Source organism: Notolepis coatsorum (assembly GCF_963971535.1).
Source record: "Notolepis coatsorum genome assembly, chromosome: 6".
In the NCBI taxonomy this organism is placed as follows: domain Eukaryota; kingdom Metazoa; phylum Chordata; class Actinopteri; order Aulopiformes; family Paralepididae; genus Notolepis; species Notolepis coatsorum.
In genome coordinates, this window is record NC_140170.1 from 111,000,731 (window position 1) to 111,013,230 (window position 12,500).

A 12,500-nucleotide genomic window follows, 5' to 3' on the forward strand; every position below is an offset into this window, starting at 1 on the left:
TTGAGTCTGTCCTTTTGTATGGCAGTGAATGCTGGACCTTGAAGTCCACCCTGCAGAAGTCCTTGGATGGGTGCTACACCAGAATGATGCGTGTGGTGCTCAACATCAACAGGGATGAGCATGTCACTAATGCAAACTTGTATGGGGGGGTGCTAAAGGTGAGCGATAAAGTGGCAGTCAGGAGAATGAGGCTGGCAGGTCACTGCCAGAGACACCATTAGATGCCAACCAGCAAACTTGTGCTGTGGGAACCAACACACGGGCATCGATCACGAGGACGTCCCACGCTAACCTACGTGGACGTACTCAGGAGAGATGTGGGAACAGAAAGCACCGGCGAGCTAGCCAGATGCATGGAGGATCGGGATGACTGGAAGCACCGATGGAGGGCCCGTCCATCGACCTAGATATAAGGTAAACAGTTGAAATGACAAGGGTCTAGAATTACATCTGTCTCCTGGTAGTTTCAGACAGCTGGGGTCATGGTGACACATAGGCCTGTTTTAATACCATATCATAATAACACATTTTAATGGTACACACATTTGTAGATATCTTATGGTTCTTACAATAGATAAATGGATTGATTCATAGGTATTATACATTATTCTAGATCCTGACAATGCTCCCTGTCAGTGGTCAGCCAAAACTGTCACCTCATCAGTTCTTGGGCTTGTGGGGCTGTGTGGCTTTTTAGCAACAGCTGTAGTGACCCTTCCGGTAACAAATAGATTTTGACACCTCAGTTTGGCCACAGACATGCTAAAATAAATACAGGCTGAGACCTGATAATAGGAAGACATGAATAAATGTATCTAGGGACATAAATTGATTGATTTTATCCCACAAAGGCTATCCTGATATTGTCACCAGGAAAATAAACGGCTGGAGCTTTAACTAAAATACTGGAAAACAAGCTTGCGTTGCAAGATGTGAGGTGACCCGAACAGGAGGAGTGTGCAGTTTGTTTCTATGGATGTGAATCCTGAGAAGGGGGTTTCATTTATTGTTTTGATTTTTTTCTTGTTATGACCAGCCCCTCCCACTCAGGATGTGAAGGAGTGCTCTCTGAAGTGACCAAATATGACATACTTTATCTGTATAGGGCTTATACTGACACGACTTCTCAAATGTATGCAATAATGATCAAAAGTGCACAATGATATTCCTGTAAATCTACTACCATCATTGTCCAGACCAACGTATATCCTATTGTTAGAAATTATCACACATGTTGTTCTCTGTAAGAGTAGACCACACCACTAAAAACATAGTGTGAACATTAATCCAAATAATCAGTGTTTGTCGTGTCATTTTATTACAACAACAACAACAACTAAAAGGGGTTTAACTTGAGTTGGCTGATTACATGGAGTCCCAAACAATCCCAAAGAATGTTCAAGTAAAGCTAAAACCTGCTATTTTTAACCACGTCTTTCTTTAGGCCATTAATTCCTAGTGATATCCTGCTCTGGGATTAACCATGCTCTGAGTGCAGCACAGGTTCTGCTGACTGAGGAGAACGAGGATAAGCAGTGAAACATGAGAGTTACATTACATCATTTTCTCAAATGGAAATGGCATAACATTACCAAAATAAAATGAATGCAAGACTGCTAACGTTTTGTACATTCATTTGGCATGAAACTGTGCCGGGATAAGTTGATCAATAATTTTTTATTGGGGTGAATAACTGTGCAAATCTTCCCATTGTCCTTATTGTACAATTGGATCAAAGAGATTAAGTAGTATGTGAACATGAAGTTGGAAGCCTAAGGTTATTTTTTTCTTTTATAACATTTATTTTTAAATGTGTAAACAATCTCGCCCCAGCTGTACTTTGTCCATTATGTCACAAAAACAAACACCAATAGAATCACCACTAGGGGACCAGTATATGGCAACTGCAGGGTGGCACAGCGCAAAACCACTTTCACTCAGTCATCCTTTTCGGTAAAAGGGATACATTTTTGGAATGCCCTACCAACTGAAATAAAAACACAAACTGATCTGAAAACATTTCATGAAAAGGTGAAACACTGGCTGAAACAAACCAAACCCGTGATCATGCACTCACACACATGGACATGTACACACAGATAGAGGAACAGACACACGTGGACATGTACACACAGATAGAGGAACAGACACACATGGACATGTACACACAGATAGAGGAACAGACACACATAGACAAACATACATACTACTACATAAGACTACAATACACACATACATGCACATGGACACACACACACCTATAAACATATGCACATACAAATATATTGCGATTAATCATGGAACACACACACATGCACAGATATGCAACATATGACTGTAATATGATGTAATTATTGTATGATCATGTAAAGAATGTCACTATTAATTATGTGCTCATTTTAACTAATGTATTTTTGGTACTGATGATGTAATGACCACTTTTAAGTAGAAAAGCCTAACCAGGGACATGGGTTACAAATTAGCCATGGCTAGAAATCCTACATGCAATGCATCTGTATATTGTTGTTAAGTTTATGCTGCTACACTGTTTTCTTCTGCATTGTCCCTGTCAAGGGGAGAGGGGAGAGAACAGATGGTGGAGGTGAATGGAACACTGCCCCCCCCCCCCTCCCAGTGAGCTGTGGTGTTCCACAAGGAAGCATACTAGGACCTATACTGTTCCTAATTTATGCAAATGACATGTCATCAGCTTGTGACTGCAACTTGTTCCTGTTCGCGGACGACTCTGCCCTGCTGGTCTCTGACAGGGACAAGTTGCAGGTTGAAAAAACCCTCAACTCTGAACTAGGCAGAATCTGCACCTGGCTCACTGATAACAAACTATCATTACACCTGGGTAAACAGAGTCCATTATTTTTGGATCAAATAGCAAACTCAGCAAAACCAACGGCTTCTCTGTTACAGTGGATGACAATATTGTCACAAGGAAAGATGAAATTACCTACCTGGGTTCCATCCTAGAGGCAAATCTTTCCTGTGACAAAATGGCAACCAATGTAATTAAAAAAGTCAACCAACGAACAAGATTTTTGTACAGGATCTCCTCTCTGGTAAATAAGAATACCTTGAAGACTCTAACAGGAGCACTCATTCAAGGGTTCTACGGCTATGCTTGCACCTCATGGTACCAAAGCACCTCAAAGGCCCTAAAAACAAGGCTACAAACATAACAAAACAAACTGGTCAGACTACTGCTTGGCCGTACTCCTAAAACCCACCTTACCCCTGCCCATTTTGACAACCTAGGATGGCTTAGAGTAGACGACAGAGTACAGCAACTTGCAATGGGCCTGGTCTACAAGATACACTACACCACTAAGATACCCATGTACCTGTCGAAATACTTCCTAAAAGTCCACGACCACAACACTAGAGGGAGTTCCATAAATCACGTTCAACCCAGATTCGCCTCAAACAAGGTACTAAACACGTTTCGCAATTATGCCCCAATAATGTAGAACGCCCTACCCACAGCCGTAAAGGAACGTGAATCCCTACCCTCCTTCAACCTACGGGTGGCTGCAATTAGAAACTGGCCCCGGTAAATGTCGAAATTCAAATTCAAATGTCGAAACAATCAAATGTCGAAATTTTTCTGGTCTCCATCCTCTTAGCAGTTGTTAGTATTGAGCTGTAATGTATTGTACCCATTCTGCAATCTGTTAATAAAGTTTTCAATCAATCAAATAAACAAACAAAGAAATAAATGTATTGAAGCAGATCTTGGTTGGCATGTATGTGGGGTTCAGACAAATTACAAGAAATGATTTTTAGTGATCCAATCTCTAATCTCACCTCATTACAAATATACCCTGTTATACATCAATCTATTTATGTAACCTGTTAGTGTTAGTTTATTACATCTATTCTTTTGCACAACTAGTGTTGACTTACCTGACTCACAGTCTCCCCCATGTGGCCTACTTTGTAAATACACTTGGTTTTGCCACTGAACTAAATACACGGTTTTGCAGTCGTTCTGAAAACAACCATGTGATGTGATCAGGGTGGGAGTTTGATCCCTTTAACCGTCTGCAGTGTGGTAGTGAAAGGTTACCCATATCATCCTTATGTAGTGTGGTAGTGAAAGGGTTAACCATTTGTCATGTGGCAGTGGAAGGGTTAACATTAATTCTGTCCCCTGCCCACTTTGACAACCTAGGATGGCTTAGAGTAGACGACACCTACAGCAACTTGCAATGGGCCTGGCCCTGGTCTACAAGATACACTACACGACCAAGGTACCCATGTACATGTCAAAATACTTCCCAAAGGTCAGTGAATACCACGATCACAACACCAGAGGGAGCTCCACAAATCATGTTAAACCCAGATTCGGCTCAAACAAGGGACTAAACACGTTTCGCAATTATGCCACATCAATGTGGAACGCCCTACCCAAAGCTGTAAAGGAATGTGAATCACTACCCACTTTCAAAAACACTCTCAAAAAACACATACGGGAAACTGCAATTCTAAATCACTAAATTCTAATCTAATTCACTAAATCCTGATGAATTGAAAATGGGGGACCCTGGTGTAAACAAGACGAAAGTCTTTCTCTGGTCTGCATCCCCTTAACAATTGTGTGTATTGAGCTGTACTGTATTGTACCCATTCTGCAATCTGTTAATAAAGTTTTCAATCAATCAATCAATCAATCAAACTGGCCCCTGTAAATGTCCTAACACAACCCCCCCCCCCCCCCCCCCAATGTACAGTAAATGACCAAGTATGGTCTTGTCAATATTCCAATGTACAGTTTTGCTTGTTCAGTTGTACAGTGTCCCCCACCCACTCATCCTACCCAACCCCCCCCCCCCCCCAACCTCCTCCAATCTACAGTTTCTATGTCAAATGTATATACTCTCTTTTCTGGACTCTTTTCGTATCACAAACAGTACTGTATTTGCAAATCTGGTATGTCATAAATGTATTGATGTAGCAGTACTGTCTATCTGTATGTCATGTATGTCATATATGTTATGATGAATTGAAAATGGGGGACCCTGATGTAAACAAGACGAAAGTCATTCTCTGGTCTGCATCCCCTTAACAATTGTTTGTATTGAGCTGTACTGTATTCTTCAATCAATCAATCAATCAGTCGCAGTGAAAGGGTTAACCATTTGGTAGTGTGGTCAGGGGCGTAGCTGGGGGGGGGTAGCTTAGGATGATTCCAAGGGCCCAGCAGCCAGCACTGTAAGGGCCCCCCAATTTTTTTTTTTTTTTTTTTTTTTTTTTTTAACTAGACATCACTCAGGCGTATTATTGATGCTCTCATTGATACTATGTTTGTTTCTGAAGTGTGTGTGTGTGTGTGTGTGTGTGTGTGTGTGTGTGTGTGTGTGTGTGTGTGTGTGTGTGTGTGTGTGTGTGTGTGTGTGTGTGTGTGTGTGTGTGTGTGTGTGTGTGTGTGTGTGTGTGTGTGTGTGTGTGTGTGTGTGTGTGTGTGTGTGTGTGTGTGTGTGTGTGTGAGATATATAGAGAGAGAGGGGGGGCTTTGGTAGACTATTGCATTGGTCCATTCATTGAAGATGAACGCAATGCGACATCCTTTACTAGGCTCACCCACCAACAGTGCAGGTGCTGAACTGCTGATCCGAATGTATAGGTAAAAACCATATTATGCGTTTTCATCAATAAAAAAATGGCCAAAAAAAATTCCGCTCGCGAGCTTACGCGCGCTCGCATTCACTGGGGGCCTACAAATACAATCTTTCATGGGGCCCAGAATCTGGAGCTACACCCCTGAGTGTGGTAGTGAAAGGGTTAAAACGGGGCTAATTGATGACGTTCAGTTGCCCTGCTTGACTCCTCCCCCAAATCCTTCACTTCCACGCCTGGATAACATGTGATGTCAGATAGTACGCAGGAGGCGTATTGCTTATTCCCAGAGGAAGAGTGCTGCCGAGTGCTTCCGCGTTTTCCCTGATTGGCTGTGACTCCTCATGTACAGAAAATGTGGACCTATTAAATTAGCCATATTGGATTTTCTGCCACAATCTTTAAAAAAAAATGTATAAACGTTTTCCCTACTCCACCATAACCTAAGCATACTGTGTGGCATCTGGGTAACCTAACCAACATCTTTAAATGGGTTATTTAGATTGATAGTCCAAACTATATGACCACTAATTTAGGAAAATGTAGGAAAACTGCATGATAAACAGGAAGTGATATTGTGATGTGTTATTTGTGAACGCATTGTCTGATTATTTGTGCCAGACGTGACACATTTGTCTCACAATAGACGTTTTGAGTAATGTGGCCTCATGGTGGTGCAATTCTCACACAACTAAAACATGTTAACTACTCCTCATGATATTTGATGTGTTGTTACTTTGTGATATCCTAGCATAGTGAGACATAAACTATAATGACATCCAGATTTTGTATTCTACTCCTCCTAGGCTGTCGATGTGATTATCACTAGTGACCACCATTTTATAAAGTTGTATAATCACAGTTGGTAGGCCAAACCATTTAGAAGCTGCACTCCTCTGAAGATCTGCTCTCCATCCCCCACACAAACTTTTGGGAACAGAGCCTTTTTAGTGTGGCGGCCCCCACCCTCTGGAACTCTCTCCCAGATCCACCTGAGATCCACTCCGCCACATCTCTCTCCTCCACATCCTTGGACTCTTTAAGACAGCCTTGAAAACCCACCTGTTCATGAAGGCCTATGGCCTCTAGTTGTCTCCCTGTTTTCTTATTCTGTTTTATTTGTCTTTTTGTTGCTTTGTAAAGTCACAATGTTGCTTTGTAATGTCACAATGGGACATCCTCCCATTCCTAACTGCAACCATCAACTCCTCCCTCAACTCTGGGGTGGTCCCACCTCCCTAAAACAAGCCAGAGTCACACCGCTCATAAAAAAAAAACATGAACCCCACCATATACTCTAGGTCTATGGGTAACAGTACTGTATATTTGAATATCGTATATGTCACAAATGTAACAGTACTAAATACCTGTATGTCCATATGCCATAAATGTCATGTATGTTTGAGTATGTCATAAATGTCAATATGAATTGAAAATGGGGGACCCTGATGTAAACAAGACAAACGTCTTTCTCTGGTCTGCATCTCCTTAACAATTGTGTGTATTGAGCCGTACTGTATTGTACCCATTCTGCAATCTGTTAATAAAATGTTCAATCAATCAATCAATCAATCAATCAATCAATCAATCAATCAATCAATCAATCAATCAATCAATCAATCAATCAATCAATCAGTCAAGCTTTCACCCGAGTTCCAGTACATTAACATTGACACAGCAATATCCATCTATAACTATAGTAAGCAAATATCCCGGTATTGTTCTGCAATACTGTAAGCACAATTGAGATGATGAAAACACACAATTAGCAGAACACCTCAGATCCTTTGCTAAATTAAACACTCTTGTAAAAACTATACACTTCATATACCCAAATCAATCAACATCACAGAGAATCACAACTAAACATGTCCCAGTTTGCATGCTACTACAGTAGTGTGAATAACACTGTAAGCTCAGCAAATATCAGACAAACATAAAATAATGTATCCAGTACAGGTTACAATTTCAGTCAAACAAAAACATTTACTGTAATTGATATCTCTCATTTGACGGAAGCCTGGTGTCACTTCTCATTTCTACCACAAGAGAGAGCGCTCAGCTTTCAGTAGGCTCCAATAAACTTGCTGCATACTAAACAATGCAACAGAGGGCAATTTGAGGGGGAATGAAGGAGGAATGGCATCTCCTTATTAGCAGAAACAAGTTACTGTGTCCTCTTGAATAGTTTAGGTGCAAGCTGGGAGGAGACAGACACAGCTCTTCCATTTAATTTGAATACATTTCACTCATCTCCATGAACAATGGATCTATTTAAGATAGTTGTATCTTCTGACCTTTTCCTCTGAGACTGGTTTAATGTGTATGTTGTTATGTAAATCTATGCACGACAGAAGACCCACTCCTAACACAGCAGAAGACTGAGACTACTACTGACCTACAGACTCCAGAATATATCCTGATAGAGTACAATTATTTAATTAACCAGTAAGTCTCAGTTAGATTAATAATCTCTTTAGAAAGAGAGACCTGGCCAAGATAGCAGCATTTAAAACATACATTCAAGTTACAGACACTACAACATAAAACAAATGCTGAATAAATACATAGAATAATATCATACAAAACACATTAAAAGTAAAGTTTCAAGAATAGAATAGAATAGAATAGAAATACTTTTATTATCCCGTGGGAAATTTGACACTGCAAATCGCTCAACATTTAAACATTTAGACAGGACAGGTCACAATTAGAATAATAACACAAATCAAATCAAGTTGCCTAGGATAAGAGTAGAGTAAAATAGAATAAAATGAAATAAAATATACAGAAATAAATACAGTAAAAATATACTGAACATGGGGGAAGCAGTGTAAACAAGTTGGCTTGTAGTCTGTTCCAGGAAGAGGGAGTGGAATACCTAAAGGCCATCTTACCTAGTTCTTCTGACCTTAAGCACAGATAGTAAGTACAGGTCAGACGAGCGTAGGCTATAGCTGGCAGTACTGCGTGATATGAAGGTGCACAGGTAGGAGGGGAGCTTACCAAGAATGGACTTATAAATAAATGTTAGCCAGTGGGTGTGACTCTGCATAGACAAAGAGGGCCAAGTAGCCTTGATGTACGCAGCGGCCTGCCTGATCTCAAACCTGAGACTCAGACCCACTCCTATCTGAGCTCCGGGAGGGTCATCAAGGAGAAGTCGCCTATTCTCAGTCCTTGCCCCACAATGGTGGAACGAACTGCCCACCACAGTTAGGACAGCCGAAACCCGTCCAATTTTTCGCCGTCGACTAAAGACGCACTTCTTCAACCATTATCTGAAATGATTTTTTTATTTATTTATACAAATCTAACCCTAACTAACCTTATTGTCATGCAATTGTCCTAATATACTAACCTACACTGTAGCACTCAACACTTTGATGAACATTGTTACTCAGCTGATAGAGTTGTGCCCTTCCTGATGACTTGTCGTACAGAACTTGTAAATCGCTTTGGATAAAAGCGTCAGCTAAATGACTAAATGTAAATGTAAACAAGGAACAATGTGAGCTTTCAACCAGTCACAAACATGGTGGGCGTAATATATATAATGGTAAATGGCTGCATTTATATAGCGCTTTTATCCAAATCGCTTTATTTGGTCCTCAAATTTGTACCCATTCATTCACACATTCAAACCTCCGGATTACCAGACAACTGCTCTACCCCCTGAGCCACTCGGTAAACACTCAACAGTAAACACTTGACAGATTCATTCATATAAAAGGCAAAAACATAGAAGGCCTTGTTCCTAAAATAAAATCCTTGTTTCAGTTTGAGCTTCTTCACGGGTGTTTCAACGTGAGGTTTAAAAGAAAGCTGCACAGTTATAATGCTTGGAGTAGTAGCCAAAGTCTTTTTGGAATTTGGAACAAAATAAGCTTATTTTTTTAAGCTTGGCTGAGAGTGGGGGCACAACAGTAAATAATGTTTCATCAGCATAGAATTAGAAATTATAATTTGAAAATGTTTTACCCAGGTTATTGATTATCATTTTGGACCAAGGACTGAACCCTGGGGTAGAGGTCTAGGACACATTCACTACTGTGGAGCTGGCACCATCAACCTGAACACATCCAATTCTCCAGTAGGAGTTAGATCATTTTGTGTCCTGTACGGTCATTAACAAACCAGCCAACAGCATGGTTAGACAATCCTATATCAAGTAGCCTTTGTTTCAATACAGAATGTTCCACTGTGTCAAAGGGCTTTGGCAGATAGATAAAAAAAAAAAAAAAAAGAGCCACACAGAATTTCTTGCAGTCCAAAGCTTCAATAACATCATTCTAAATGACTACAGACCCGTCGCCCTGACCTCTGTGGTGATTTTACACACCTCAAAACAATAACAGACCCTCTCCTGGACCCCCTGGCATGCAGTTCGCCTACAGAGCCAACAGGTCTGTAGACGGTGCTGTCAGCATGGCACTCCACTTTGTCCTCCAGCATCTGGACTCTGCAGGAACCTATGCCAGGATCCTGTTTGTGGATTTCAGCTCTATGTTCAACACAATCATCCCGGCCCTGCTACAGGACAAGCTCTCCCAGCTGAGCGTGCCTGACTCCACCTGCAGGTGGATCACAGCACGTGAGACTGGGAAAACACACCTCAGACTCCCAGACCATCAGCACAGGTTCCCCCCAAGGCTGTGTTTTTTCCCCTCTTCTCTTCTCTCTCTAGTCTATACCAACAGCTGCACCTCCAGTCACCAGTCCGTCAAGCTCCTGAAGTTTGCGGACGACACCACCCTCATTGGACTCATCTCTGGTGGGGATGAGTCCGCCTACAGGTGGGAGATTGACCATCTGCTGACCTGGTGCAGCCAGAACAATCTGGAGCTCAACAATCTCAAGACACTGGAGATGGTTGTGGATTACAGAAGGAACCCAGCCCCACTCAACCCCATCACCCTGTGTGACTCCCCAGTGGACACTGTGGAGTCCTTCTGCTTCCTGGGAACAATCATCTCCCATGACCTCAAGTGGGAGCTGAACATCAGCTCCCTCCTCAAGAAAGCACAGCAGAGGATTTACTTCCTGCAGCAGCTGAAGAAATTCAACCTGCCAAAGACGATGATGCTGCAGTTTTACACAGCCATCATTGAGTCCATCCTCACCTCCTCCATCACAGTATGGTACGCTGCAGCCACGGCCAAGGACAAAGGCAGGCTGCAGCATGTCATCCACTCTGCTGAGAAGGTGATCGGCTGCAATCTGCCATCCCTCCAGGACCTGTACGCCTCCAGAACTCGGAAGCGTGCAGGTAAGATTGTGGCCGACCCCTACCATACCGGTCACAACCTGTTTGAGCCACTCCCCTCTGGCAGGAGGCTGCGGTCCATCAGGGCCAAAACCTCACGCCACAAGAACAGTTTCCCCTCTGCAGTGAGCCTCATCAACAAGGCTCGGGACCCTCACTGACACCCCCCCACTGTGTTACATTAACACACCCTACTGGACTATATACTTGCCCACTGTATTGTTACTTCATTCTAACTAGTGTATATAATTGTATAATTAACCACATCTGCCCAGTTGCACAGCCCTATTCCTATTTTATTTGTACTTATAATTGTACTATATCTATCTATTGAGCTATATTTAATTTAGTTTATATCCCACATAATTTTATTCAACCTCTTATACAGTCGTACAGCCCTGGCCTATATTTTTTTTCATAAATATATTATTCTATTGTTTGTTATATATTATTCTATCATTTATAGTGTATCGTGCGGCTACAGTTCTTCAGTGACCAGCATTACCACCGGTTCGTCGTGTATATAGCTAGTGCACTTATCCAGGCTGGGCGGCCTAAACTCGTGCCCCCACCCGAGGAGTCCTAGACGAGAACCGTTGGATATGTACACCGGAGAACCTACACCGGCGACTGCAGAACCATTTCTGGTTGGATTATATTGCTTTGGTACCGTGACTGCTGGAGCAGAGAACTAAGAACCATCTTAGTATTCATACTATTCTCATTGACTTACGCTCTTGACTTACTTTACGTGTGTTCTTTGCCATACAAGCGCGAGCATAATTCTCAATCTGTAACCTAACGTTGCTTTGATAATAATAAATACCCTCTAAATAGTACTTTATGTGTCATTGCCGTATTCTTGTGTGGGTGTTCACCATATATATTCATGTACTGTATGGCCAGTAATTAAAGTACATAACTAGTAGTGGTTTAATATACCATACTCTTTAATACAGTCAGGGAATTGTACCCCTCAGTTACACAAAGCAAGTGGCTGATGACAGACACAAGCAGCTTCTCTAGAGGTACGATTAAAGGAATGAAAATATGACTTAGATAACCATCAAAAACAAGACTTTGGTCATTTCACATGAATTATTTAGAGCAAAGTGTCCAAAACCGAAGCAATCTCTCTCTCTAGATAGATAATGGCCCAGACCCAATGCCTTGATTCATGATACACCCCTTCAAATGAGACATCAGCAATATGCAAATATATAAACTGCTCCTGGACAACAAGCTCATTTGCAAATTCACTATTCTTGGGGCCATATCTGATGCCACAATCTATTCGTCTAGTTGAGAATTGCTTGCATGTGCAGAAACCTTTACACAAGGAGGCAGCGGGAAAGATAATTGTGTTCAGTTTTTTTGGTTGTCGAGGGATGTAAAAATCTCCCTTGTGTCGTGTTTGGAGAAAACGACTTCATGTGAAATACCTTTGCTACTGGACACTGGTCCAGAAATATTGAATAGAGTCTGATTAAACTGGAATTGGACATTTGTTTCACATTTTCATGAACATGGGGGACCCTGATGTAAACAAGACGAAAGTCTTTCTCTGGTCTGCATCCCCATAACAATTGTGTGTATTGAGCTGTAC